This window comes from Convolutriloba macropyga, chromosome 14, assembly GCF_964194025.1.
Source record: "Convolutriloba macropyga chromosome 14, txConMacr16.3, whole genome shotgun sequence".
In the NCBI taxonomy this organism is placed as follows: domain Eukaryota; kingdom Metazoa; phylum Xenacoelomorpha; order Acoela; family Convolutidae; genus Convolutriloba; species Convolutriloba macropyga.
Genome location: NC_134481.1, coordinates 17604838 through 17631813, shown reverse-complemented (window position 1 = coordinate 17631813; position 26976 = coordinate 17604838). Strand labels below are relative to the sequence as shown.

Sequence of the window (26976 nt, the reverse complement as noted above, 5' to 3'; positions counted from 1 at the left end):
TTATCAAAAATTGCTGAAATTTGTTAATTAAAAAGTTGAAAACTATTCCATGGCTAAACATAAATTTGCAGTAACTTATTGTCAAACCCTAAAGGAGGTTTTCTGACCCATAAGGATTAAAAACCTAAATTTCAAGTTTTATCAAAAAATGCTAAAATTCGTTAATTAAAAAGTTGAAACCTATTCCTTAGCTAAACATAAATTTCCAGTAACTTATTGTCAAACCCTAAAGGAGGTTTTCTGACTCATAAGGCTTAAAAACCGAAAAATAAATTAAACCCGAAAAATTGAAAAGTTTTGTCAAAAAATGCTAAAATTCGTGACGATAAAATCTTGAAAAACATTCTATTAGATCTATAAACTATGCAGTTACCTATAACCAAACTATAGAGGAGGTTCCTTGGCTTCTGAGGCTGGAGAAACCTAACAAAATTTTATAAATGAAAAAAAATCAATTTTTATCAAACAATTGTTTAAATTTGTGATAGTAAATAGTTTAAATTAAATCCATTTATTGTCGACTTGATCTCAAAAACATATGAAATCAGAAAAAGTTAGAAATTATGATAAAAACTTTAAATCAAAATTTAATGGAAACTTTAATACCTTTGCCAAATTTATGTTTTCAAAAAATTCTTTCATACCAAATCTACAGAACCACATATTTGAAGAATAGTAGCTATCCGGGGCAACAAATGAGTGAGAAAAATAGGCAAAGATTAAAACGGAAAATTTAGCCCAAATCGCTAAGCATAACCGACTCGCGTCGGGCCAAATGCTCTCAAACGACAGGCAAGCGGTTGACTTTCGCATAACGCAGCTGGTGCGCAACGCTCAGATGCTAGCATTGTGACTGAGTGGAAGGTGAGCGGAGTATGGTGTAGGGCTAGGAGTGCTGGAGGCGAGAGGGGGCCCAAACCAACAATTAGAGTAGGGTTGACGGGGTTGTGACTGGGGGTGACTATTGCTAACTACTTACAATTTTTTGAGTTTAAGTTGGCAGTTGGACTAATATAAATGCTACAAACCTCGCTTGAGCAATTAATTCGATAACCTTTTACACCATGAAAACATAACCGACTAACGTCGGGCGAATTGCTCTCAAACGACCGGCGAGCGATTACCTTTGTCAGTAGCTAGCCACGGTTCAGTGAGGATATCTTTAGCTTATTTAAAGGAGCGTGAGGAGAGCGCAACGGGGGGATGAGGGGGCGCAACATTGCGGAGGGCCAACGGTAGGAGGGCGGTTTTTGGCTGCACTGGACCGGGTTTTTGGCTTTAGGGTGGGGATTGGGGAGGAGTGGGCTGAAGTGAGGGGGGCTGATGTGGGATGTGTGCGTGTGGGGGGAAGGGGGAGGTGGGCGTGTGTGTATGTGTGTGTGTGGGGTGGGGTTAACTTCTCGGAACCGCCCTTCACACCATAAGTATAAGTCTCCAAAACAGTTTCTGTGAACCACATACTTGGAGACTAGTGAGCTGAAAGGCTCTACGAGTGCCCGCTCGTAAATCCCGCTGGGCACTACCTGTTTATCCCAATTTTGAGGAAAAAAGTCAAATGGATTAGAACAAAATTGGGTCAAGCAATCAATCGCATAAAAAACCGACAGGACTAATCTAAGTGCTACAAACTTCGTTTGAGAGCGATTACAATAACAGCAACTTAGCATTTCGATGAATCGTCTAGAAAAAATAAGATTCAATTAGAACTAGATTCAACTAGTAGAACTCTAGAAGAAAGCAAACGTAATTCTCTCGGCCTTTAGAAGTTTGTCTGTCGTCTTTCGACGAAAGGTCAAATCGGTAAAAAAAAACTCAAATACAGACAAAGAGAACCCAAAAAATTGCATTAAACTGTGCATGAGAGTAACTTAAATAGAGCAGCTAAAACTTAAAAACGTCAAAACATTATGTAATTCCAAGTTTTCTCAAAACAAAAAAAAACAAAGATCGTTATTAATCTCTCCGTAAATCTATGGAAACTATATTCTGGCTGTTTGAATAATGATTGTTGATATTCCTAGGTAAAAAGTTTATACAATCTCTAATTACATTTAATGCGTGCAGAAGTCAATTTCTTGAGCGAGGTGTCATATATGATCAATAAATCATCACAAGACTGGCTAAAAATCTTATAAAAATAGAGTATTAAAAACAGCATGCACGGAAGCTCAGCAAGAGAAAAAATTGCATTTCAACTTCATGGCGGAAAATCAAATCCTCGTAATAAATAGGGAAAACGACGAAAAAAAAACGTAACAGGACAGCAACTAAAAAGCAGTTGCTTGTCGGATAAATGTGTTGATTACACAATATTGTATCACAGAAATAAGTGAGCCAGAAGGGCGAACTTGTCATGAAGGAAAAAACTGCTAGCAAAAAAATGGGCAAGCAACGGCGGGCGAAGTATCAGCCAATTTGAAAGAATTCGTCAAAAAGGCAGTACTAAAACCAAAACTGTAAACGTCACCGACTAACGTCGGCCGAATTGCTCTCAACAGACCGACTGGCTCCATCAGTAGCTAGCCACGTTTTAGTGAGGCTAGCTTTAGCTTAATTGAAGGGGCGTGAGGTGAGAGCAGCGGGGTGGGGGTGTGCACCGCAGCGGGGGAGGGGGGGGCAACATTGGGGGGGGGGGAGGCAACGGTGGGAGGTGATCTTTGGCTGCACGGGGCCCTTACGGCCTGAGAGATGTGCAGACGTGGAGATCGAGGCAGGGGGGGCTGATAAGGGACGTGGGGATCAATTGCGGCAAAGGAGTTAAGGAGAGATAAAAAACGTGAAGAGGAAAGAAACCCCAACGGAGAGAGACACACACACACAGAAAGAGAGAGAGAGAGAGAGCTATGACTAATTTCCATGATGAGATTCGACTGTGCAACTTCTATTTCTCTAGCCCTGTTTGTGATTATTCGAAAATACTCAAAAAAACTTAGTTGCAAATATTTATATTTTTTAAAATTTGCGTAAATTCGTTATACTAAAGTCTTGAAAACATTCCATTACATCACAAAACTATGAAGTTAGCTATTATTGAACCCTGGGGAAAATTCTTATCTTGAGGCTGGAGAAACCTAAAAAAAATAAAAATTTGAGAAATTTCAAGTTTTATCAAAAATTGCTGAAATTTGTTAATTAAAAAGTTGAAAACTATTCCATGGCTAAACATAAATTTCCAGTAATTTATTGTCAAACCCTAAAGGAGGTTTTCTGACCCATAAGGATTAAAAACCTAAATTTCAAGTTTTATCAAAAAATGCTAAAATTCGTTAATTAAAAAGTTGAAACCTATTCCTTAGCTAAACATAAATTTCCAGTAACTTATTGTCAAACCCTAAAGGAGGTTTTCTGACTCATAAGGATTAAAAACCTAAATTTCAAGTTTTATCAAAAAATAATAAAATTCGTTAATTAAAAAGTTGAAACCTATTCCTTAGCTAAACATAAATTTCCAGTAACTTATTGTCAAACCCTAAAGGAGGTTTTCTGACTCATAAGGCTTAAAAACCGAAAAATAAATTAAACCCGAAAAATTGAAAAGTTTTGTCAAAAAATGCTAAAATTCGTGACGATAAAATCTTGAAAAACATTCTATTAGATCTATAAACTATGCAGTTACCTATAACCAAACTATAGAGGAGGTTCCTTGGCGTCTGAGGCTGGAGAAACCTAACAAAATTTTTTAAAAAAAAATCAATTTTTATCAAAAAAACTTTAAATTTGTGATAGTAAATAGTTGAAATTTAATCCATTTATTGTCGACTTGATCTCAAATACATGAAATCAGAAAAAGATTAAAAATATGACGAAAACTTCAAATCAAAATTTAATGAAAACTTTAATACCTTTGCCAAATTTATGTCTTCAAAGAATTCTTTCATACCAAATCTACAGAACCACATATTTGAGGATTAGTAGCTATTCGGGGCGACAAACGAGTGAGAAACATAAACAAAGATTAAAACTGGGATAATTTAGCCCAAATCGCTAAGCATAACCGACTCGCGTCGGGCCAAATGCTCTCAAACGACAGGCAAGCGGTTGACTTTCGCATTACGCAGCTGGTGCGCAACGCTCAGATGCTAGCATTGAGACTGAGTGGAGGGTGAGCGGAGTATGGTGTAGGGCTAGGAGCGCTGGAGACGAGAGGGGGCCCAAACCAACAAATAGAGTAGGGTGGACGAAGTTGTGAGTGGGGGTGACTATTGCTAAGTACTTACAATTTTTTGGGTTTAAGTTGGCAGTACCAATACCTGAACCTCAAAAAGATAACCATGAAAAGATATATACCCAGCGTAAAAGACCTTTAAGAAAAGTACAATTTCGAGCCCAAAAACTTCGAAACTTTGACCTTGAATATAAGCTTTCCCAGCAGCTTTAGCACACTAGGCATCTAAGATTTTCCAATTAGAGCTTAGGCTAACGCAATTTAGTGCTCACTAGTCTTTAGCTGTAAATCCCGGCTTAAAAACTCAAAGCGATGGATGTGTGAACACATCATACAAAAAGATAGCATCTATTACAATACTTGGCAAAAACTCCTCGATTGCAAAGAAACACGACAAGTCAAAATTGAAAGTCACTAAAAAACTCTCAACATAGCCGACTGACGTCGGGAAAACTGATCTCAAACAAATGGCGAGCGGTGGGCTTCGATAGTAGCCAGCAGAGGCTTAGGGATGCATCAGGTGGGTATGCGCGGAGTGCTGGAGGGGGAGGGGATTGACAGAGGGGGGTCAAATTTTAAGACTAACATCCACCCTTCACACCTTGAAATTGGACTAATATAAATGCTACAAAGCTCGTTTGAGCAATTAATTCGATAAGAGAAAAAAGTTTTAGAATAAAAAGGGTTTACCAAAATTTTGCACGAAAAACACGACTATAAAAATTGCTTCAAACTTGGTTCGAGAGCAATTGAAAGATTTAGTTTTCACAAAAGCTTGTAGCTTCGCAATTCTTAAGATCCTCATTGTTTAGTTTACCATTATCGACAAAGAAAATTCACAAAATCCTTTTTCATGGGAATCTTCATTTTTGGAACAGAAAACACCGCAATATTTAACTAGACATGCTACAATGCGTTTTGAATTGGAAGTTTTGAACATTACACACATTTTCTGCGGCACGTTCTGGATCCAACTAACTGTATTTCCGCTTTGCATGCAATCAAAAAGCAATCTGTTCTGTTTATAGGTCCATGCAACTTTTTATTGACGAATTGAGAAAATCAACATAAATAAATGGATCAAATTTGTTTACCATCTAAAATAGAGAAAAAATGATATCTCAACAACAAGTTCGCAAAAATGTCCTAATTGATTGTTGAGGTATCAATAAAATTACCAGCAAACAGCAGAGCAACCTTGAAATGACATTTGATTTAGAGCCACCGTTTAACACGTATTGGGCGTAAATATTCGATTGCTTGTTTTATCGAAAATTTTGTATTGACAATTACTGGCATAGGATCTAAAATTTTCTATATAAAGAATAAACTTTTAATTAACTTTTTGCTCCGTACATCCGTAGTGGAGAAATGACTAGCGCTAAGCAAAACGATCTCAAGCGCGAGCATATGTCTTTGTAAAAATATACATCGATTGGACATAGTTAATACGAACTTAGTGTAAGTGCACTGAACAGCTACCATTAAAGACCATTATAGCTTTTATAGAAGCGTAATAACCACAAATTTATTCTAAACTGAGATCAAATCTGTTGATTTCACTCCAGAAAATTGCACTCGTACAATTTATGGCACAGAAATTGTTTTACAAAAAACCTAGCCGGCAGATTGCCGGAATAGTTGCGAAAGAATAGACTTGCGTGCAGTATAATGGAGATAGAAACCGATACAGATCTAAATTAAACAAAAGTTGCTTTGACCTTAAACTAATTCAAATCAAACTTAGTTTTTAAAGTACAAAAGTCAAAAAGTCTAAAAGAGCAAAATATTATTGCGTGAGGTAAATCCTTATGATCAAAATCTAATCACGCATATTACCTTAAAACCTTTGCGAGAGAGGGAATGAGAAATGACATCACGCGCATAAACGCTGTTAGTGAGAGGAAAAAGTCATTCCAAAAATTTGACTTTTGCAGCTTTGCTGTGTGAACAAATGTTTAAAAAAAAATAAAGAGCGTCAGACGAGGAAACAAAAAACATAGCACGACAAGGCCTGACGTACAATTCAAAGAATTTTCATTGACTCAACAAAAAAACGAGACCTAGAACGGACTATGAGTGAATTGGGAAGACCATTTGTAAAAAAAATCAATTCAAAAGAATAAAAAAACAGAAAATCAATGTCAAAATGCCACGTGAACAAAAAAACAACTAGCGGTAAATGGAAATTTGGTTCAAACAAAAAAGTAGGCGAAGAATGGACTAAGAATGGATTGGGAAAACCATTTACAAAAATCCGATCGAAAGAGTAAAAATCAAAGTGAAATTGCCGCATGTGAACAAAAAACCACTAGCGAGAAAGCGAACTTTTGTTCAAACACCGTTTTCTCACTCTACTTTAAATTTAGAGCAAAAAAATTTTACGCCGCAAAACCACTCGCTTTTCGCTCCATTTCCTGTTTCGGCGTGACCAAAATCACTACTCCAATTTGACTTCAAAAACCATGAGAGAGAGAGAGAGAGAGAGAGAGAGAGAGAGAGAGAGAGAGAGAGAGAGAGAGAGTGTGTTTATTCCTCTGAGTATAAATGAACATCAAAATTAAAAATTTACATAACATCAGAAAGCTTCAAGTTATCATTGGGCTACACAGAAAATTTCAAAACACTCAGAGAGGGCAATTAAGGGACCCTACAGGATCACTGGACATTGCCCTGTCAAGAGATGTAAAATTCAGAAAATAAAAATAAAACCAAAAAAATAGCAGAGAACCACAAGTTAAAAGCCAAAATTCTCGACAAAGTTGAAGGAATTTTCAACTTCTGACCAAATTTTTAACCCCTTCAGTGAACCCCGGCCACAGCACGTTAAAGCGTTCTGTGATGGTTTTTTTCCATTATTAAAAAAATTCAAAATGTGAACATGGGAAATTGATTAACAGAAAACAGTTTTTGTTAACAGAATATTTGATAAAATGAAGTTATCCCTAATTTTGTGCACCAAATTGACATAGGAGAAACCAGAAAGCTGATCAAAATTCGGCGGTAGAACATTGCTTTCCATTAAAAGATTAAACAGCTTGGCACCTCTAAATCTCACTAAATTCTGTTCATGTTTTCGTTTACATCTTGGTATTTTTAACAACTATTTCATTGAACTTCTTGTTAAATGGGTTGATCGGGATTCACAGAAAAACAAATCATTGAGATATGTGTCAGTATGCATTTTATTCACTGATTTTATCAGAAATTTTAATAACTCGTATACATGCAATTCGTGAGCAGTTAAGATTTTATATTTCTCAAAAAGATGGGCGACATTTTCTGTGTACCTCAGGAACAAAATTAGTCTAACAATTTTCTTTTGCAACAAAACTAGGGTTTCAAGGGTGCTGTAATTAACACATCCATATACCAAAATGCCGTATTGAATTATTGGTTTAATATTTGATGAATAGTATTGCAATAAAACACTTTTTGAAATATAACGCCTTAACTTTGACACAATTCCGCATTAAACAGACAATTTCTTTTTTACCTCATCAATGTGCGTTGTGAACTTAAGTTTTTTATCTATATGTACTCCAAGATATTTGCAGCTTTCTGATTCAGGTAAACTAACAGAATTCAATTTAAAATCACACAGCCTATTGGAATTAGAGGCACTGTTACCTATTTTAATACTCATTTGACAACTTTTCTTAGCGTTTAGTGACAGCCTATTCGCATTGAGCCATTTCTCTGTATTAACTAAGTCTTTTTGTATTGAATCAAAATCAATATTTCCTGCTATGAGGTTTGTATCGTCTGCAAAGAGAACAATTTTGCAGAATTGACATACGTCTGGAAGGTCAATTATGTAAATCAAGAAAAAAAGTGGGCCAAGAATTGAGCCTTGTGGAACTCCACAATTTAATTTCCTCCAATAGGAGTTACAATTAATGACCGAAACACATTGCTGTCTTTGTGATAAAAAATCTTTAATCCAATTAAGGCAAACGCCTCTTATGCCATATAATTCAAGTTTTATTAACAATATTTCGTGGTCAATCGTATCAAAGGCTTTTTTTTAAGTCAACAAAAAAGGTAAAACTTCCAAATTGCTGTTTTCTCGAATTGTTTCGGTCAACTTTGCAATCGCATCAATTGTGCTATGTTTTTTTTCGAAAACCGCACTGATTAGGGTTAACTAAATCGAATGTTTCGAAGTATGTATAAATTCGATTATACATGATACGTTCAAATATCTTACTCCATACAATGAGCAGTGAAATTGGTCTGTAGTTGTTTACGTCGTCTTTTGCTCCCACCTTATGCAGTGGCACAATTTTTGCCCGTTTTAATATAATTGGGAATTTACCAAATTTAAAAGAGGTGTCTATAAGACAAACAAGATGCTTGCATGTAACGGATTTTGTTTCCTTAATCAAAATAGTACTGATAACAATTCCTGAAGATGATTTCTCTTTTAGGTCGTTAATGATTTCAATGCTTTCGTCGCAATTAGTTTGATAAAGCCACATACTCTGAACTATTAACCTGGGGTCTGACAAAGACCTCTTTTGGAATTGCATCTTTGAGATCTGGCCCTATATTTACGAAAAATTGTTCAGCTCATTTGCAATTGCTAAGTGATCTTCAACTCTTTTACCAATTTTCGACAACGAAGGAATGTTAGTGTTTTTCGAAGTAACGCCCTTGAGCTCATTTATAAATTTGTAAACTTGCTTAGAGTCTCCGATACATTTCAAGAATATTTGTTCATAGTAATGTTTTTTTGCTTTGATTGTTTTCTCTACTTTAGTACGTAGCCCTTTAAATTTGTCTAATTTGCCGCGGTTCTTTTTGTCCTTTTTCCACGACTTGTGCAACTGATTTCTTTTGCAAATCAAATTTTTCAATGTTTTATCAAACCAAATTGGCTTTCCAGTCCTATTTCCATTAGGAATTCGATAAGGAGCAAACACTTCAAAAACTTGATTAGATGCAATTTCAAACTTCTCAAAAGCATTGTCAACATCGTCTACTTCTTGGTATTTTATTGTGGCTAGTGACTCAGAAAGAGTTTCAATAAAAAGAGCCATTTTCTTAGAGGATTTTAAAAAACTGGTATCACGAAAGCGAGTTTGCGAGAAACTAATTCCATTATTGGTTTCAATTTGCAGCACTGTGGGGAGATGATCACAATAACTTTGATTCTCCATTACAAAAGCTTTTTGAACCTTTCAAGTTTTTCACGAAAAAATGATCCAAACAAGTTTCAGTATTTTGGCTGATGCGGGTTGGTTCAAGAAAACTTAGTTTAAAACCATTTGATCTGAATGTTGATAGATATGTCGACGTCAATCGATTAGTATCTAGTACGTTTATGTTGAAGTCTCCACAGACAATTATTCTGTAATAACTATCGCTAAGGTTTTCTAATGTATTATCTAGTTCAAAGATAAAATTTTGCTTGTTTGCTCTTGGAGGGTTGTACACTACTAACAAAGCGATCTTTAAATCTCCAATTGTTAAATGAGCTAAAACACTTTCATCTAAATCACAATTCAGCTCTTCGACCAAGCTTACTTCGTCTCTTATTTGGATCATAATACCACCACCACTGCCAACCCTTGATTTTGACAAGCAAGTATTATAGTTAGTTACGTTGAATAAAATTGGATCATCTACATTTGTTACCCAGGATTCTGTTAAACAAATTATGGAAGGTGAAGACTGAAAACAAGAGATCAGTGCCCCTAATTCTTCATAATGTTTTTTAATGGATCTGGTGTTGAAATGTAAAATTTTACAGGAATTTGATGCAGATACATTTTTGGTAGGTTTGATTGAACCATTGGCTGAATTTTTAGGTGACATAGTCTTCGCTGTCCCCTTCAATCCAAAATGGCTGCTCCTCAATACTTACCAGAAAAGTCTCTTTGGCATTTGGTGAATCACTTATGAGACCCATAACAAAGTCCAGCATTTCGTCTTTATTTGCTCTCCTACTTTTAAGCTCCTCCAGAAGATTTCTATACTCATTTTCTTCAACGGATTCGCCACACGTTTGAGAGAAGGCAACTTAGTTGACAATGGTGTTCCAGGCGTGAAATTTGGTGGTTTTAATAAATTTGGAACAGGCGTGTTGCAATTGTTTGCATTTATTTGCATTGAATTCGTATCCTTACGGCTTGCTTGTCTTTGACTTGAGTGGGCATTCATTGAAAATGTGTTCAATACTTGATCCATTTTCTTGGCAATCGGCTGTAACTCAGCAATATCTTCGGTCGAATTAAGTTCAAGATAACGAGTCATCCCTTCGGACTGGATTTGAACAAGTGGTGCCGAGTTCTTAGTGGTCACTTTCAATTGTTTGGCTTCAGCGTCCTCTTTCAATGCCAGATCGTATTTGCTCAACCTTTCGTGGATATACACTGGTTTTCCATGATTTGGATTTTGAAAATTTCGGAGAAAACCCTTCCTTGTCCATATTCTCTCCTTTTGCTCAAAATACAAGAATTTTGCGATTATTGGGGGTGGATTGAACGGCGATCTTCTACCCAGTGGATGGCAAGCTTTAATGTCACTCGGTTCAATGTTCACATTCCGAACGTTCTGGATTAGGCAAATAACATCTGATAGATGAGTACCACTTGTACTAAATGGCAGATTTCGAAATATTAAACAATCTTTGGATTGATATCTCTTAAGTTGATTCACTTTGATTTTAATTTGCGTCACCTCTGATTCTAATTGCGCAATTCGTGCATTTTTCGCGGCATTTTCTGTAATTAGAATTTTCAAAATTTCTTTAGATTTTTCGTCGAGACCATCACTCTCATGCAACTTTTCCATCAGATCTCCCATGCCTCGCTGGCTCATCTCTAAAACTATTTAATAAGTTTATCACAATTAGGCAAATTAGGCATGAAAATGTTTGAACAGATATTTAAAGACAGCTCCCCAATATAATTCAAATTCTCTGAATTGTAAAAAAAACCAAGAGCACCGCAACATAGCTCCGCTCAGCTTACAGCTTCGCAGCTATAACTAGACCCAAAAAAAAAATCCCCGATTAGATTGTGAACCTCCATAATTGATAACCTTATACTCTATTTACGGTATAAACGAAATGTAATAGCTACACTTCTTAATATATGCGCACCATTATCAGACCATAAGAACGCTGCTTTTGTTTGGTCAGAGAAACCACCATTTGAAAACGACAATTTTGTTCACCGGGAAAAGGATACAGATCCATGTAAAGTAATTTAAATGTAATCACACACCATGATGACAGTCCAGTTCAAGCTCGACAAGTTCTGATGCCCTGCAGAGTTTAATGGCGAGTTTGGCACCAAGTCAAAGTTTCTCAGCCATGGACTCTGTAGCACTTCAGCGATACACATTCGTTCTTCAGGGTTCACAACTAGCAGCTTCCTGATGAGGTTTTTGGCTGGAACAAGGGCATTAACAGTTAAGAGATTGACAGACTGTTTTGAATTCGGAAATCTGCTTAATGATGTACTGACGCGAATTGATAAACCGCCGTGAACTGAATTTGAATTCATATATGAGAAGTTATGCGTGCATTTCGTTCTTGCTGTTTTCCAACTTTCTCATTTTGACGACTCGAAGAGGAGTACTGGTGAAGCGTCTTTTTTGATCGGTAATTTTGTTGGATTATATTTGAAACATCAAATGAAACTAGCAGGCCCGCAAAAGTATAACAAGATCATTTGAAAAATAGAAGTTTGAAATTCATTTTTTTCTACTACCTCGGGCTGGAACACATGCCCCTCGTTCAACAGCCATAGGTATTACGTTACATTACCGATGTGTTTGGTTTAGTATAATAACTCCATGTCCCAGCAATTTTGTGTTCAATTTTTTTCGGCTTTGCTGGCCCTTATAATTAGGGAGCGCTAAGACTTGTACAGATAACGAAATTCTACATGGTGTCGTAGCGTAACGCATGTAATACGTTAGGCTGCATTTTTAAGGAGCTTAAAAAAGAGAAGAAACAAGATATGGAGGGAGAGAAAACAGAAAAAAGAAAACAAAGACAGAAAGGAATGAGAAAAGAAAGAAACGAAAGGGCGAAACGAGACAGAAGACAAAGGAAAGACAAAAAGAAAAAGGGCAGCAAAACAGAAAAGAAGAAAAAGAGAGAAAAGAAAGGAAGAGAAAGAGAGAAAAGCAAGATAAAACGAGAGAAAAAAAGACCGAAAAAAAAGACAAAATAGAGAGAAAAGACGGGTGGACGAAAGAGGAAAAAGTCAAAAAAAGACAAATGAAAAAGAGAAAGAAAAACAAACGAAAAAAAAGAGCAAGAGAGAAAGGAGGGAAAAGAAAAAAGGACAGAAAAGAAAGAGAAAAGAAAGACAAACAAAAGAGAGAAAATAAATCGAGAAACGAAAGACAGAAAAGAAACAGACAAAAGACAGAAAAGCAAGAAAAAAGAAAAGCAAGAGAGAAGTAAGAGACAAAAACAGGAGAGAGAGAGAAAAAAGTAGAAAGGAGAGAAAGAAGAGAAAGAGGGAGCAGAAAGAAACAAATGAGAAAAGAAAGGAAAAAAAGAACAGAAAGGAAAGAGGTAAAAGAAAGAGAGAAAAGAGACAGAATTGAAAGACAGGAAAGAGAAACGCAAGATAAAAGAAAAAGAAATCAAGAGAGAAAAGAAAGACAGAAAAAACACAAAAGAGGGGTAGAAAAAATAAAAAACAGAAAGGAAAGAGAAAAGAACGAGAAAATAAAGAGAAACGACAGATGAACGAAAGAGAAAGCGAATGAAAACAAATAAAGGCAGGAAAAAACAGAAAAAAAAAACAGACAAAAGCAATAGAGAAAAGAGAAATGAAATACAGAGAAGAAATAGGAAAACGACAGAAAGCAAAAAAGAGAGAAGAAAGCAGAAAGAACAGAAAAAAAGAGAACGAGAGAGACAGAAAAGAAAAACAAACGAAAAGAGGCAGAAAATACTATCAGAAAGAAATGAGAGAAAAGAAAAACCAAAGACAGAAAAGACAGAAAAGCAAGAGAAAAGAAAGACAGAAAAGTGAGCGAGACAATAAAGAGAGAAGCTAAACAGGAACAAAAGGAGGAGACAATAAAGAGAGAAGCTAAACAGGAAGAAACAGGAGAATGGATGAGAAAAAAGGCAGAAAACAAAAGAAAAGAGAAAACAAAGAGAGAAGAAAAGCAGAGAAGAAAGAGTACAGTAGGACAGAAAAGAAATAGAAAGGCAAAAGGAAAGAACAACAAGCTAAAGAGAGGAACGAAAAAGAGAAAAACCATGAAGAAACTAAAAGGAGAAAAGAAAGAATAAAACGCAGATAAGTACAGAAAAAGACACAAAAAAAGCAGAACGACAGAAGAGAGAGAAAAGCAAAAGAGAAAGAGAGATAAAGAAAGGAACAAAGAAAGAGAAAAGAAAGTGAAAGGAAAGATAAACAGCAGAAGAGACAGAGAAGAAGAAATATAACCAAAAACAAAACAAATGAAGAAAATAAAAAGAAAAAGGAGCAAAGAAGGAAACGGAAGAGAAAAGATCTTCCTTCAAAAGTAAAAAAAGAAATATAGACCAAATTCTTCACAGCCCAACTTTTGAAAAAACAACAAACACGCAACAAAAGATTCAGTTAATTAAACTTCAGTTGTTCAAAACTTTTATGAGACTGAGATCAAGCAAAACTGAAAACAAAAGAAGCAAAAGATTGTTCAAAAATTGGTCACGCAAACATTCAGCGTAAAAAGTTCCGATTAAAAACATCCGCGGCTATCCATTCATTGACCTTTATTGCATAAAATACTTTTCGGTCACTGACTTCTTGACAATGACAGCTTTTCGGTCATAGGCAGCTTTTCCAAAAATGAACCATTTTTACATTCAGTATTCAGTCACTGACCTTTACGGCATAGGTAACTTTTCGGTCATTTACTTTTTGGCAAGGTCAAGTTTTCAGTCATTGACCTTTTTGAAAATACATGCGAATCAGAACGCTTCGATGTAAATTTAAGAGGCCGTAAAACATGTGAAGATTAGGAGCTTAAACATGGTGGTAAAGGTATTCGAATTATTTTTAATATGTAGATTGATAGAAGATAGATAGTGACAGGAGAAAGGCATGGAGCACAAAAAATTGTGAAAAAAGGAGGGAATTGGAGAAAGTAGAAACGGATGCGACGTTAATGGACAAAATCCCGATAAATACGCGGCTCATCTGTTTCTTAGCTCAACTCATTGCGCTTCTGCCTCTTAACTCACAGACCCCGGTTCGAATCCGACTGTTGCCAGACGCTTTTTGCCGAAAAGCATGTTTAGGGGCTGTTAAAACATGTAAAGATTAGGTGCTTAAACATGGTGGCATAGGTATTCGAATTATTTTTAATACGTAGATTGATAGAAGATAGATAGTGACAGGAGAAAGGCATGGAGCAAAAAATTGTGAAAAAAGGAGGGAATTGGAGAAAGAGGAAACGGATGCGACGTTAATGGACAAAAATCCCGATAAAGACGCGGCTCATCTGTTTCTTAGCTCAACTCATTGCGCTTCTGCCTCTTAACTCACGGACACCAGTTCGAATCCGACTGTTGCCAGTCGCTTTTTGCCGAAAAGCATGTTTAGGGGCTGTTAAAACATGTAAAGATTAGGAGCTTAAACATGGTGGTATAGGTATTCGAATTATTTTTAATATGTAGATTGATAGAAGATAGATAGAGACAGGAGAAAGGCATGGAGCAAAAATTTGTGAAAAAAGGAGGGAATTGGAGAAAGAGGAAACGGATGCGACGTTAATGGACAAAAATCCCGATAAAGACGCGGCTCATCTGTTTCTTAGCTCAACTCATTGCGCTTCTGCCTCTTAACTCACAGACCCCGGTTCGAATCCGACTGTTGCCAGTCGCTTTTTGCCGAAAAGCTTGTTTAGGGGCTGTTAAAACATGTAAAGATTAGGAGCTTAAACATGGTGGTATAGGTATTCGAATTATTTTTAATATGTAGATTGATAGAAGATAGATAGTGACAGGAGAAAGGCATGGAGCAAAAAATTGTGAAAAAAGGAGGGAATTGGAGAAAGAGGAAACGGATGCGACGTTAATGGACAAAAATCCCGATAAAGACGCGGCTCATCTGTTTCTTAGCTCAACTCATTGCGCTTCTGCCTCTTAACTCACGGACACCAGTTCGAATCCGACTGTTGCCAGTCGCTTTTTGCCGAAAAGCATGTTTAGGGGCTGTTAAAACATGTAAAGATTAGGATCTTAAACATGGTGCCTTATACGTCGACACAGAATTAATATATAGATATAGATGACAGCTTTTCGGTCATAGGCAGCTTTTCGAACAATGAACCATTTTTACATTCAGTATTCAGTCATTGACCTTTAGGGCATAGGCAACTTTTCGGTCATTTACTTTTTGGCAAGGTCAAGTTTTCGGTCATTGACCTTTTTCAAAATACATGCGAATCAAAAGGCTTTGATGTATATTTAAGAGGCCTTAAAACATGCGAAGGTTAGGGGCTTAAATATGGTGGTATAGGTATTCTAATTATTTTTAATATTTAGATTAATACAAGATTAATAGTGACAGAAAGGCATGGAGCTCAAAAAATTGTGAAAAAAGGAGGGAATTGGAGAAAGTAGAAACGGATGAGACGTTAATGGACAAAAATCCCGATAAATACTTGGCTCATCTGTTTCTTAGCTCAACTCATTGCGCTTTTGCCTCTTAACTGACAGACCCCGGTTCGAAAACGACTGTTGCCAGTCGTTATTTGCCGAAAAGCATGCTTAGGGGCTGTTAAAACATGTAAAGATTAGGAGCTTAAACATGGTGCCTTTTATGTCGACACTGAATTAATATATAGATATAGATGACAGCTTTTCGGTCATAGGCAGCTTTTCGAACAAAGAACCATTTTTACATTCAGTATTCAGTCACTGACCTTTACGGCATAGGTAACTTTTCGGTCATTTACTTTTTGGCAAGGTCAAGTTTTCAGTCACTGATCTTTTTCAAAATACATGCGAATCAAAAGGCTTTGATGTATATTTAAGAGGCCTTAAAACATGCGAAGGTTAGGGGCTTAATTATGGTGGTATAGGTATTCGAATTATTTTTAATATTTAGATTAATACAAGATAGATAGTGACAGAAAGGCATGGAGCTCAAAAAATTGTGAAAAAAGGAGGGAATTGGAGAAAGAGGAAACGGATGCGACGTTAATGGACAAAAATCCCGATAAAGACGCGGCTCATCTGTTTCTTAGCTCAACTCATTGCGCTTCTGCCTCTTAACTCACGGACACCAGTTCGAATCCGACTGTTGCCAGTCGCTTTTTGCCGAAAAGCATGTTTAGGGGCTGTTAAAACATGTAAAGATTAGGAGCTTAAACATGGTGGTATAGGTATTCGAATTATTTTTAATATGTAGATTGATAGAAGATAGATAGAGACAGGAGAAAGGCATGGAGCAAAAATTTGTGAAAAAAGGAGGGAATTGGAGAAAGTAGAAACGGATGCGACGTTAATGGACAAAAATCCCGATAAATACTCGGCTCATCTGTTTCTTAGCTCAACTCATTGCGCTTTTGCCTCTTAACTCACAGACCCCGGTTCGAATCCGACTGTTGCCAGTCGTTATTTGCCGAAAAGCATGCTTAGGGGCTGTTAAAACATGTAAAGATTAGGAGCTTAAACATGGTGCCTTTTATGTCGACACTGAATTAATATATAGATATAGATGACAGCTTTTCGGTCATAGACAGCTTTTCGAACAAAGAACCATTTATACATTCAGTATTCAGTCACTGACCTTTACGGCATAGGTAACTTTTCGGTCATTTACTTTTTGGCAAGGTCAAGTTTTCAGTCACTGATCTTTTTCAAAATACATGCGAATCAGAACGCTTTGATGTATATTTAAGAGGCCGTAAAACATGTGAAGATTAGGAGCTTAAACATGGTGGTATAGGTATTCGAATTATTTTTAATATGTAGATTGATAGAAGATAGATAGTGACAGGAGAAAGTCATGGATCACAAAAAATTGTGAAAAAAGGAGGGAATTGGAGAAAGTGGAAACGGATGCAACGTTAATGGACAAAAATCCCGATAAATACGAGGCTCATCTGTTTCTTAGCTCAACTCATTGCGCTTCTGCCTCTTAACTAACGGACCCCGGTTTGAATCCGACTGTTGCCAGTCACTTTTTACCGAAAAGCATGTTTAGGGGCTGTTAAAACATGTAAAGATTAGGAGCTTAAACATGGTGCCTTTTATATAGACACTGAATTAATATATAGATATAGATAGATGACATCTTTTCGGTCATAGGCAGCTATTCGAACAAAGAACCATTTTTACATTCAGTCATTGACCTTTAGGGCATAGGTAACTTTTCGGTCATTTACTTTTTGGCAAGGTCAAGTTTTCGGTCATTGACCTTTTTCAAAATACATGCGAATCAAAAGGTTTTGATGTATATTTAAGAGGCCTTAAAACATGTGAAGATTAGGAGCTTAAATATGGTGGTATAGGTATTCGAATTATTTTTAATATTTAGATTAATACAAGATAGATAGTGACAGAAAGGCATGGAGCACAAAAAATTGTGAAAAAAGGAGGGAATTGGAGAAAGTAGAAACGGATGCGACGTTAATGGACAAAAATCCCGATAAATACGAGGCTCATCTGTTTCTTAGCTCAACTCATTGCGCTTCTGCCTCTTAACTAACGGACCCCGGTTTGAATCCGACTGTTGCCAGTCACTTTTTACCGAAAAGCATGTTTAGGGGCTGTTAAAACATGTAAAGATTAGGAGCTTAAACATGGTGCCTTTTATGTCGACACTGAATTAATATATAGATATAGATGACAGCTTTTCGGTCATAGGCAGCTTTTCGAACAAAGAACCATTTTTACATTCAGTATTCAGTCACTGACCTTTACGGCATAGGTAACTTTTCGGTCATTTACTTTTTGGCAAGGTCAAGTTTTCAGTCACTGATCTTTTTCAAAATACATGCGAATCAGAACGCTTTGATGTATATTTAAGAGGCCGTAAAACATGTGAAGATTAGGAGCTTAAACATGGTGGTATAGGTATTCGAATTATTTTTAATATGTAGATTGATAGAAGATAGATAGTGACAGGAGAAAGTCATGGATCACAAAAAATTGTGAAAAAAGGAGGGAATTGGAGAAAGTGGAAACGGATGCAACGTTAATGGACAAAAATCCCGATAAATACGAGGCTCATCTGTTTCTTAGCTCAACTCATTGCGCTTCTGCCTCTTAACTAACGGACCCCGGTTTGAATCCGACTGTTGCCAGTCACTTTTTACCGAAAAGCATGTTTAGGGGCTGTTAAAACATGTAAAGATTAGGAGCTTAAACATGGTGCCTTTTATATAGACACTGAATTAATATATAGATATAGATAGATGACAGCTTTTCGGTCATAGGCAGCTATTCGAACAAAGAACCATTTTTACATTCAGTCATTGACCTTTAGGGCATAGGTAACTTTTCGGTCATTTACTTTTTGGCAAGGTCAAGTTTTCGGTCATTGACCTTTTTCAAAATACATGCGAATCAAAAGGTTTTGATGTATATTTAAGAGGCCTTAAAACATGTGAAGATTAGGAGCTTAAATATGGTGGTATAGGTATTAAAATTATTTTTAATATTTAGATTAATACAAGATAGATAGTGACAGAAAGGCATGGAGCACAAAAAATTGTGAAAAAAGGAGGGAATTGGAGAAAGTAGAAACGGATGCGACGTTAATGGACAAAAATCCCGATAAATACGAGGCTCATCTGTTTCTTAGCTCAACTCATTGCGCTTCTGCCTCTTAACTAACGGACCCCGGTTTGAATCCGACTGTTGCCAGTCACTTTTTACCGAAAAGCATGTTTAGGGGCTGTTAAAACATGTAAAGATTAGGAGCTTAAACATGGTGCCTTTTATGTCGACACTGAATTAATATATAGATATAGATGACAGCTTTTTGGTCATAGGCAGCTTTTCGAACAAAGAACCATTTTTACATTCAGTATTCAGTCACTGACCTTTACGGCATAGGTAACTTTTCGGTCATTTACTTTTTGGCAAGGTCAAGTTTTCAGTCACTGATCTTTTTCAAAATACATGCGAATCAGAACGCTTTGATGTATATTTAAGAGGCCGTAAAACATGTGAAGATTAGGAGCTTAAACATGGTGGTATAGGTATTCGAATTATTTTTAATATGTAGATTGATAGAAGATAGATAGTGACAGGAGAAAGTCATGGATCACAAAAAATTGTAAAAAAAGGAGGGAATTGGAGAAAGTGGAAACGGATGCAACGTTAATGGACAAAAATCCCGATAAATACGAGGCTCATCTGTTTCTTAGATCAACTCATTGCGCTTCTGCCTCTTAACTAACGGACCCCGGTTTGAATCCGACTGTTGCCAGTCACTTTTTACCGAAAAGCATGTTTAGGGGCTGTTAAAACATGTAAAGATTAGGAGCTTAAACATGGTGCCTTTTATATAGACACTGAATTAATATATAGATATAGATAGATGACAGCTTTTCGGTCATAGGCAGCTTTTCGAACAAAGAACCATTTTTACATTCAGTCATTGACCTTTAGGGCATAGGTAACTTTTCGGTCATTTACTTTTTGGCAAGGTCAAGTTTTCGGTCATTGACCTTTTTCAAAATACATGCGAATCAAAAGGTTTTGATGTATATTTAAGAGGCCTTAAAACATGTGAAGATTAGGAGCTTAAATATGGTGGTATAGGTATTCGAATTATTTTTAATATTTAGATTAATACAAGATAGATAGTGACAGAAAGGCATGGAGCACAAAAAATTGTGAAAAAGGAGGGAATTGGAGAAAGTAGAAACGGATGCGACGTTAATGGACAAAAATCCCGATAAATACGAGGCTCATCTGTTTCTTAGCTCAACTCATTGCGCTTCTGCCTCTTAACTAACGGACCCCGGTTTGAATCCGACTGTTGCCAGTCACTTTTTACCGAAAAGCATGTTTAGGGGCTGTTAAAACATGTAAAGATTAGGAGCTTAAACATGGTGCCTTTTATGTCGACACTGAATTAATATATAGATATAGATGACAGCTTTTCGGTCATAGGCAGCTTTTCGAACAAAGAACCATTTTTACATTCAGTATTCAGTCACTGACCTTTACGGCATAGGTAACTTTTCGGTCATTTACTTTTTGGCAAGGTCAAGTTTTCAGTCACTGATCTTTTTCAAAATACATGCGAATCAGAACGCTTTGATGTATATTTAAGAGGCCGTAAAACATGTGAAGATTAGGAGCTTAAACATGGTGGTATAGGTATTCGAATTATTTTTAATATGTAGATTGATAGAAGATAGATAGTGACAGGAGAAAGGCATGGAGCAAAAAATTGTGAAAAAAGGAGGGAATTGGAGAAAGTGGAAACGGATGCAACGTTAATGGACAAAAATCCCGATAAATACGAGGCTCATCTGTTTCTTAGCTCAACTCATTGCGCTTCTGCCTCTTAACTAACGGACCCCGGTTTGAATCCGACTGTTGCCAGTCACTTTTTACCGAAAAGCATGTTTAGGGGCTGTTAAAACATGTAAAGATTAGGAGCTTAAACATGGTGCCTTTTATATAGACACTGAATTAATATATAGATATAGATAGATGACAGCTTTTCGGTCATAGGCAGCTATTCGAACAAAGAACCATTTTTACATTCAGTCATTGACCTTTAGGGCATAGGTAACTTTTCGGTCATTTACTTTTTGGCAAGGTCAAGTTTTCGGTCATTGACCTTTTTCAAAATACATGCGAATCAAAAGGTTTTGATGTATATTTAAGAGGCCTTAAAACATGTGAAGATTAGGAGCTTAAATATGGTGGTATAGGTATTCGAATTATTTTTAATATTTAGATTAATACAAGATAGATAGTGACAGAAAGGCATGGAGCACAAAAAATTGTGAAAAAAGGAGGGAATTGGAGAAAGTAGAAACGGATGCGACGTTAATGGACAAAAATCCCGATAAATACGAGGCTCATCTGTTTCTTAGCTCAACTCATTGCGCTTCTGCCTCTTAACTAACGGACCCCGGTTTGAATCCGACTGTTGCCAGTCACTTTTTACCGAAAAGCATGTTTAGGGGCTGTTAAAACATGTAAAGATTAGGAGCTTAAACATGGTGCCTTTTATGTCGACACTGAATTAATATATAGATATAGATGACAGCTTTCTGGTCATAGGCAGCTTTTCGAACAAAGAACCATTTTTACATTCAGTATTCAGTCACTGACCTTTACGGCATAGGTAACTTTTCGGTCATTTACTTTTTGGCAAGGTCAAGTTTTCAGTCACTGATCTTTTTCAAAATACATGCGAATCAGAACGCTTTGATGTATATTTAAGAGGCCGTAAAACATGTGAAGATTAGGAGCTTAAACATGGTGGTATAGGTATTCGAATTATTTTTAATATTTAGATTAATACAAGATAGATAGTGACAGAAAGGCATGGAGCACAAAAAATTGTGAAAAAGGAGGGAATTGGAGAAAGTGGAAACGGATGCAACGTTAATGGACAAAAATCCCGATAAATACGAGGCTCATCTGTTTCTTAGCTCAACTCATTGCGCTTCTGCCTCTTAACTAACGGACCCCGGTTTGAATCCGACTGTTGCCAGTCACTTTTTACCGAAAAGCATGTTTAGGGGCTGTTAAAACATGTAAAGATTAGGAGCTTAAACATGGTGCCTTTTATGTCGACACTGAATTAATATATAGATATAGATGACAGCTTTTTGGTCATAGGCAGCTTTTCGAACAAAGAACCATTTTTACATTCAGTATTCAGTCACTGACCTTTACGGCATAGGTAACTTTTCGGTCATTTACTTTTTGGCAAGGTCAAGTTTTCAGTCACTGATCTTTTTCAAAATACATGCGAATCAGAACGCTTTGATGTATATTTAAGAGGCCGTAAAACATGTGAAGATTAGGAGCTTAAACATGGTGGTATAGGTATTCGAATTATTTTTAATATTTAGATTAATACAAGATAGATAGTGACAGAAAGGCATGGAGCACAAAAAATTGTGAAAAAGGAGGGAATTGGAGAAAGTGGAAACGGATGCAACGTTAATGGACAAAAATCCCGATAAATACGAGGCTCATCTGTTTCTTAGATCAACTCATTGCGCTTCTGCCTCTTAACTAACGGACCCCGGTTTGAATCCGACTGTTGCCAGTCACTTTTTACCGAAAAGCATGTTTAGGGGCTGTTAAAACATGTAAAGATTAGGAGCTTAAACATGGTGCCTTTTATATAGACACTGAATTAATATATAGATATAGATAGATGACAGCTTTTCGGTCATAGGCAGCTTTTCGAACAAAGAACCATTTTTACATTCAGTCATTGACCTTTAGGGCATAGGTAACTTTTCGGTCATTTACTTTTTGGCAAGGTCAAGTTTTCGGTCATTGACCTTTTTCAAAATACATGCGAATCAAAAGGTTTTGATGTATATTTAAGAGGCCTTAAAACATGTGAAGATTAGGAGCTTAAATATGGTGGTATAGGTATTCGAATTATTTTTAATATTTAGATTAATACAAGATAGATAGTGACAGAAAGGCATGGAGCACAAAAAATTGTGAAAAAGGAGGGAATTGGAGAAAGTAGAAACGGATGCGACGTTAATGGACAAAAATCCCGATAAATACGAGGCTCATCTGTTTCTTAGCTCAACTCATTGCGCTTCTGCCTCTTAACTAACGGACCCCGGTTTGAATCCGACTGTTGCCAGTCACTTTTTACCGAAAAGCATGTTTAGGGGCTGTTAAAACATGTAAAGATTAGGAGCTTAAACATGGTGCCTTTTATGTCGACACTGAATTAATATATAGATATAGATGACAGCTTTTCGGTCATAGGCAGCTTTTCGAACAAAGAACCATTTTTACATTCAGTATTCAGTCACTGACCTTTACGGCATAGGTAACTTTTCGGTCATTTACTTTTTGGCAAGGTCAAGTTTTCAGTCACTGATCTTTTTCAAAATACATGCGAATCAGAACGCTTTGATGTATATTTAAGAGGCCGTAAAACATGTGAAGATTAGGAGCTTAAACATGGTGGTATAGGTATTCGAATTATTTTTAATATGTAGATTGATAGAAGATAGATAGTGACAGGAGAAAGGCATGGAGCAAAAAATTGTGAAAAAAGGAGGGAATTGGAGAAAGTGGAAACGGATGCAACGTTAATGGACAAAAATCCCGATAAATACGAGGCTCATCTGTTTCTTAGCTCAACTCATTGCGCTTCTGCCTCTTAACTAACGGACCCCGGTTTGAATCCGACTGTTGCCAGTCACTTTTTACCAAAAAGCATGTTTAGGGGCTGTTAAAACATGTAAAGATTAGGAGCTTAAACATGGTGCCTTTTATATAGACACTGAATTAATATATAGATATAGATAGATGACAGCTTTTCGGTCATAGGCAGCTATTCGAACAAAGAACCATTTTTACATTCAGTCATTGACCTTTAGGGCATAGGTAACTTTTCGGTCATTTACTTTTTGGCAAGGTCAAGTTTTCGGTCATTGACCTTTTTCAAAATACATGCGAATCAAAAGGTTTTGATGTATATTTAAGAGGCCTTAAAACATGTGAAGATTAGGAGCTTAAATATGGTGGTATAGGTATTCGAATTATTTTTAATATTTAGATTAATACAAGATAGATAGTGACAGAAAGGCATGGAGCACAAAAAATTGTGAAAAAAGGAGGGAATTGGAGAAAGTAGAAACGGATGCGACGTTAATGGACAAAAATCCCGATAAATACGAGGCTCATCTGTTTCTTAGCTCAACTCATTGCGCTTCTGCCTCTTAACTAACGGACCCCGGTTTGAATCCGACTGTTGCCAGTCACTTTTTACCGAAAAGCATGTTTAGGGGCTGTTAAAACATGTAAAGATTAGGAGCTTAAACATGGTGCCTTTTATGTCGACACTGAATTAATATATAGATATAGATGACAGCTTTTTGGTCATAGGCAGCTTTTCGAACAAAGAACCATTTTTACATTCAGTATTCAGTCACTGACCTTTACGGCATAGGTAACTTTTCGGTCATTTACTTTTTGGCAAGGTCAAGTTTTCAGTCACTGATCTTTTTCAAAATACATGCGAATCAGAACGCTTTGATGTATATTTAAGAGGCCGTAAAACATGTGAAGATTAGGAGCTTAAACATGGTGGTATAGGTATTCGAATTATTTTTAATATGTAGATTGATAGAAGATAGATAGTGACAGGAGAAAGTCATGGATCACAAAAAATTGTAAAAAAAGGAGGGAATTGGAGAAAGTGGAAACGGATGCAACGTTAATGGACAAAAATCCCGATAAATACGAGGCTCATCTGTTTCTTAGATCAACTCATTGCGCTTCTGCCTCTTAACTAACGGACCCCGGTTTGAATCCGACTGTTGCCAGTCACTTTTTACCGAAAAGCATGTTTAGGGGCTGTTAAAACATGTAAAGATTAGGAGCTTAAACATGGTGCCTTTTATATAGACACTGAATTAATATATAGATATAGATAGATGACAGCTTTTCGGTCATAGGCAGCTTTTCGAACAAAGAACCATTTTTACATTCAGTCATTGACCTTTAGGGCATAGGTAACTTTTCGGTCATTTACTTTTTGGCAAGGTCAAGTTTTCGGTCATTGACCTTTTTCAAAATACATGCGAATCAAAAGGTTTTGATGTATATTTAAGAGGCCTTAAAACATGTGAAGATTAGGAGCTTAAATATGGTGGTATAGGTATTCGAATTATTTTTAATATTTAGATTAATACAAGATAGATAGTGACAGAAAGGCATGGAGCACAAAAAATTGTGAAAAAGGAGGGAATTGGAGAAAGTAGAAACGGATGCGACGTTAATGGACAAAAATCCCGATAAATACGAGGCTCATCTGTTTCTTAGCTCAACTCATTGCGCTTCTGCCTCTTAACTAACGGACCCCGGTTTGAATCCGACTGTTGCCAGTCACTTTTTACCGAAAAGCATGTTTAGGGGCTGTTAAAACATGTAAAGATTAGGAGCTTAAACATGGTGCCTTTTATGTCGACACTGAATTAATATATAGATGTTTACGTCAAATTGCTGAAGAGCAGAGAAAAGAATTGTTTTCTGATCATATCCCATTTTTGAGGGAGGGAAAAAATTGGGTGTGCAAAATTTGTTTAAACTGTTTAAAATTTGAGAAACTGTTTAAACTATTTTTGGTCAGTCACAAGTTTTGTATCGTTTATCTTAACTAGTAAAAGTGCGTTTGGAAGCATTTCTGACCATTAAATCGGAAATCTCTTTAAGATTCAATTACGAGTAGTTTCTGTATTCTTCTTCAAATTATGATAGCATTCGATGAGTTCTGTGGTTCAAATTAGTGGTTCTAGTTGTTTTGACCGCCTTTTGACACAAGTTTTTTCCCCTCAAAATTATGATGGGAATTAGCATTTTTTGGATTAATTTGCTGAAGAATGTTGCAGAGAATATTTTTTTGACGTTGCCCTTGCCCTTTTCTCTTTATGAACTATTTTTTGTCGGCTTTTCTCTCAATTGGCAGCCGTTAAATGAAGAACAACTGCTCCTGTTGCAAGGACTTTTGCCCATAGTTGTTTTGGATTCGCAACTTGTAACAAGATGATTTATCAGTTTTTGTCAGATACTTCTCCCTTGTTAATTTTCCTGTGGTTGTTAAAATGGCTAAAATAAGCGAAGAAGGAGGCTCATTATGTCAGTTAGGGTGGTCAAATTTCTACTTCGAGGCGTTTCCAGAATTCTTCCGCCTATATTTTATTAAAAGCTGTTTTCTGGTTTCTAGTAATTTACTTTTTAAATTTTATTTACTTAAATTTGCTGGAGGCGAGGTATGTCTACCTTCTGATTATCCGTTTAAGTTGACGTTCTGAACTAGCTTTGCCAAAGCACGAGGACGCTAGTCTCCCTGTTTAACGAAAGCCTTATTTTCTTTTACCACCAAGTGTCGAGCATCTCAGATTTGACGAGATTTTTCAGCTCACGTCACATTCGCGAAAGTAGTATTTGATTTAGTAGCAGTAACTCCTAACCAGGTTCTGATACAAAATTCCAGCCGTGTTCTGTTGGAAACTGGTAGTTGGCATCTGTGATATTGCTCAGCATCTGAGGAGTAAGAGCTCCTTTCCCGTGCGAGTTGTAAAATGGCGGAAATCCACTCAACCTGGAATCAGTACAAATTAATCGAAACAGTAACTTCACTTGACCATTGAGCTATCTAATAAAAGTAGTGAATATACAAAATGATAGGTACTTAAGCCTAGGATGAACCTTTACATTCATAGGAATCCATCACTTTTAGCTTGCTTTGCTTTTATTCAAAAAACCATTGGATCTTTTCCGTTATAGTCCTCCAGTTATTGAACCCGTGCCATTCGATAGTAAATCACTGCTGGACTATAGCAGGTGCGCTGCACTTCGGGTGCCAATATTATGAGCCCATTAAGTCTGGGGGAGGGCGTTAGGCTCAAACGGAATCGCTCCGTTTAAATTTTCGGAAAGATAACAAGAGATAGGGCTTTCCATTATTATTTTACCGTTTCGCATTTTATTGAATCCCATCCATAGTGCACATGCATCCATATAATATTTCATCCAATCAATTCCAGTGTCTATTACTCTATTTATGATCAAATGAATCATGCTCTAATTTCCTAAGTTGTAAGACACTTTGTTATATATTTCTACCGTTCACATACAACGCTATGGG

General features: G+C 36.5%; 3 protein-coding genes across 5 annotated transcripts in view; all 3 read right to left on the bottom strand.

Moving 5' to 3' along the window:
* Positions 1-11016, bottom strand: part of LOC142353113 (uncharacterized) — a 70839-nt gene extending 59823 nt beyond the window's left edge. For both annotated transcript variants that reach the window (XM_075405320.1, XM_075405321.1), the window contains exon 1: positions 11001-11016. The gene's annotated coding sequence lies outside the window, so the exon portion shown is untranslated. The remainder of the gene's footprint in view (positions 1-11000) is intronic.
* The window catches only part of LOC142353110 (uncharacterized), a 576000-nt gene extending 564982 nt beyond the window's left edge, over positions 1-11018 (bottom strand). Inside the window, exon 1 of the mRNA XM_075405316.1 lies at positions 11002-11018. The gene's annotated coding sequence lies outside the window, so the exon portion shown is untranslated. The remainder of the gene's footprint in view (positions 1-11001) is intronic.
* Positions 1-26976, bottom strand: part of LOC142353108 (MAP kinase-activated protein kinase 2-like) — a 256806-nt gene that overhangs the window by 34738 nt on the left and 195092 nt on the right. The window lies entirely within an intron of this gene.